Raw genomic sequence first — 3,308 nt, forward strand, 5'->3', positions numbered from 1 at the left:
GGACCTGGGAGTGGCAAGCATAAGGGACGAAGGCGGGGGTAACATGTCGGATGCGATCATACCAGCACTAAAGCACCGGATCCCATCAGAACTCCGAAGTTAAGCGTGCTTGGGCGAGAGTAGTACTAGGATGGGTGACCTCCTGGGAAGTCCTCGTGTTGCATTCCCTTTTTTATTATTTTTTGGGCCTCGTGACAAACATATCGCATGTGCGCGATATATATTAACCCCGTTATATTATTTTTGACATTTGCGATATGTTTTAGCTCGCTGCTCATTGGTCACGCGTCTAGAGGCGGCTTTGTGGCGCGAGGAGCGCGTTCTGAAAGGGGTAAAAAAATACGTGTTGCTGCGGTATAGAGGGAGGGGTGGAAACCGTGGTAAACTCGTCTCCGTGTTTGAGGGGGGGAGTAAGTAGTATATATAGGGCATTATTCATTATTAGGCAACGGTTGTAATGGTAGTAAGAATGACAATCATCTTTGCAGTGGACCTGGGAGTGGCAAGCATAAGGGACGAAGGCGGGGGTAACATGTCGGATGCGATCATACCAGCACTGAAGCACAGGATCCCATCAAAACTCCGAAGTTAAGCGTGCCTGGGCGAGAGTAGTACTAGGATGGGTGACCTCCTCGGAAGTCCTCGTGTTGCATTCCCTTTTTAATTATTTTTTGCGCCTCTTGACAAACATATCGCATGTGCGCGATATATATTAACCCCGTTTTATTATTTTTGACATTTGCGATATGTTTTAGCTCGCTGCTCATTGGTCACGCGTCTAGAGGCGGCTTTGTGGCGCAAGGAGCGCGTTCTGAAAGGGGTAAAAAAATACGTGTTGCTGCGGTATAGAGGGAGGGGTGGAAACCGTGGTAAACTCGTCTCCGTGTTTGAGGGGGGGGAGTAAGTAGTATATATAGGGCATTATCCATTATTAGGCAACGGTTGTAATGGTAGTAAGAATGACAATCATCTTTGCAGTGGACCTGGGAGTGGAAAGCATAAGGGATGAAGGCGGGGGTAACATGTGGGATGCGATCATAGCAGCACTAAAGCACCGGATCCCATCAGAACTCCGAAGTTAAGCGTGCTTGGGCGAGAGTAGTACTAGGATGGGTGACCTCTTGGGAAGTCCTCGTGTTGCATTCCCTTTTTAATTATTTTTTGTCCTCGTGACAAACATATCGCATGTGCGCGATATATATTAACCTCGTTATATTATTTTTGACATTTGCGATATGTTTTAGCTTGCTGCTCATTGGTCACGCGTCTAGAGGCGGCTTTGTGGCGCGAGGAGCGCGTTCTGAAAGGGGTAAAAAATACGTGTTGCTGCGGTATAGAGGGACGGGTGGAAACCGTGGTAAACTCATCTCCGTGTTTGAGGGGGGGGGGAGTAAGTAGTATATATAGGGCATTATCCATTATTAGGCAACGGTTGTAATGGTAGTAAGAATGACAATCATCTTTGCAGTGGACCTGGGAGTGGCAAGCATAAGGGACGAAGGCGGGGGTAACATGTGGGATGCGATCATACCAGCACTAAAGCACCGGATCCCATCAGAACTCTGAAGTTAAGCGTGCTTGGGCGAGAGTAGTACTAGGATGGGTGACCTCCTGTGAAGTCCTCGTGTTGCATTCCCTTTTTAATTATTTTTTGCGCCTCGTGACAAACATATCGCATGTGCGCGATATATATTAACCCCGTTATATTATTTTTGACATTTGCGATATGTTTTAGCTCGCTGCTCATTGGTCACGCGTCTAGAGGCGGCTTTGTGGCGCGAGGAGCGCGTTCTGAAAGGGGTAAAAAATACGTGTTGCTGCGGTATAGAGGGAGGTGTGGAAACCGTGGTAAACTCGTCTCCGTGTTTGAGGGGGGGAGTAAGTAGTATATATAAGGCATTATCCATTATTAGGCAACGGTTGTAATGGTAGTAAGGATGACAATCATCTTTGAAGTGGACCTGGGAGTGGCAAGCATAAGGGACGAAGGCGGGGGTAACATGTTGGATGCGATCATACCAGCACTAAAGCACCGGATCCCATCAAAACTCCGAAGTTAAGCGTGCTTGGGCGAGAGTAGTACTAGGATGGGTGACCTCCTGGGAAGTCCTCGTGTTGCATTCCCTTTTTAATTATTTTTTGCGCCTCGTGACAAACATATCGCATGTGCGCGATATATATTAACCCCGTTATATTATTTTTGACATTTGCGATTTGTTTTAGCTCGCTGCGCATTGGTCACGCGTCTAGAGGCAGCTTTGTGGCGCGACGAGCGCGTTCTGAAAGGGGTAAAAAATACGTGTTGCTGCGGTATAGAGGGAGGGGTGGAAACCGTGGTAAACTCGTCTCCGTGTTTGAGGGGGGGGGGGAGTAAGTAGTATATATAGGGCATTATCCATTATTAGGCAACGGTTGTAATGGTAGTAAGAATGAAAATCGTCTTTGCAGTGGACCTGGGAGTGGCAAGCATAAGGGACGAAGGCGGGGGTAACATGTCGGATGCGATCATACCATCCCTAAAGCACCGGATCCCATCAGAACTTCGAAGTTAAGCGTGCTTGGGCGAGAGTAGTACTTGGATGGGTGACCTCCTGGGAAGTCCTCGTGTCGCATTCCCTTTTTAATTATTTTTTGCGCCTAGTGACAAACATATCGGATGTGCGCGATATATATTAACCCCGTTATATTATTTTTGACATTTGCGATTTGTTTTAGCTCGCTGCGCATTGGTCACGCGTCTAGAGGCAGCTTTGTGGCGCGACGAGCGCGTTCTGAAAGGGGTAAAAAATACGTGTTGCTGCGGTATAGAGGGAGGGGTGGAAACCGTGGTAAACTCGTCTCCGTGTTTGAGGGGGGGGAGTAAGTAGTATATATAGGGCATTATCCATTATTAGGCAACGGTTGTAATGGTAGTAAGAATGAAAATCGTCTTTGCAGTGGACCTGGGAGTGGCAAGCAAAAGGGACGAAGGCGGGGGTAACATGTCGGATGCGATCATACCATCCCTAAAGCACCGGATCCCATCAGAATTTCGAAGTTAAGCGTGCTTGGGCGAGAGTAGTACTTGGATGGGTGACCTCCTGGGAAGTCCTCGTGTCGCATTCCCTTTTTAATTATTTTTTGCGCCTAGTGACAAACATATCGGATGTGCGCGATATATATTAACCCCGTTATGTTAGTTTTGACATTTGCGATATGTTTTAGCTCGCTGCTCATTGGTCAAGCGTCTAGAGGCGGCTTTGTGGCGCGAGGAGCGCGTTCTGAAAGGGGTAAAAAAATCGTGTTGCTGTGGTATAGAGGGAGGGGTG

General features: G+C 47.7%; 7 non-coding genes across 7 annotated transcripts; all 7 read left to right on the plus strand.

Moving 5' to 3' along the window:
• Positions 1-48: 48 nt before the first annotated feature.
• Positions 49-167, plus strand: LOC123126610 (5S ribosomal RNA). The gene has a single exon (XR_006461843.1). It is a non-coding gene; the product is annotated as a 5S ribosomal RNA (ribosomal RNA).
• A 370-nt stretch (positions 168-537) lies between these two features.
• Positions 538-656, plus strand: LOC123126705 (5S ribosomal RNA). Its single transcript, XR_006461930.1, has one exon. It is a non-coding gene; the product is annotated as a 5S ribosomal RNA (ribosomal RNA).
• A 371-nt stretch (positions 657-1,027) lies between these two features.
• Positions 1,028-1,146, plus strand: LOC123126580 (5S ribosomal RNA). The gene has a single exon (XR_006461815.1). It is a non-coding gene; the product is annotated as a 5S ribosomal RNA (ribosomal RNA).
• A 371-nt stretch (positions 1,147-1,517) lies between these two features.
• LOC123126563 (5S ribosomal RNA) lies at positions 1,518-1,636 on the plus strand. Its single transcript, XR_006461799.1, has one exon. It is a non-coding gene; the product is annotated as a 5S ribosomal RNA (ribosomal RNA).
• Positions 1,637-2,005: 369 nt separating this feature from the next.
• On the plus strand, positions 2,006-2,124 carry LOC123126564 (5S ribosomal RNA). The gene has a single exon (XR_006461800.1). It is a non-coding gene; the product is annotated as a 5S ribosomal RNA (ribosomal RNA).
• A 373-nt stretch (positions 2,125-2,497) lies between these two features.
• Positions 2,498-2,616, plus strand: LOC123126699 (5S ribosomal RNA). The gene has a single exon (XR_006461925.1). It is a non-coding gene; the product is annotated as a 5S ribosomal RNA (ribosomal RNA).
• Positions 2,617-2,986: 370 nt separating this feature from the next.
• On the plus strand, positions 2,987-3,105 carry LOC123126733 (5S ribosomal RNA). The gene has a single exon (XR_006461958.1). It is a non-coding gene; the product is annotated as a 5S ribosomal RNA (ribosomal RNA).
• The last annotated feature ends 203 nt before the right edge of the window (positions 3,106-3,308 follow it).

The sequence above is a fragment of the Triticum aestivum genome, chromosome 5D (assembly GCF_018294505.1).
Source record: "Triticum aestivum cultivar Chinese Spring chromosome 5D, IWGSC CS RefSeq v2.1, whole genome shotgun sequence".
NCBI classification, from domain to species: Eukaryota; Viridiplantae; Streptophyta; class Magnoliopsida; order Poales; family Poaceae; genus Triticum; species Triticum aestivum.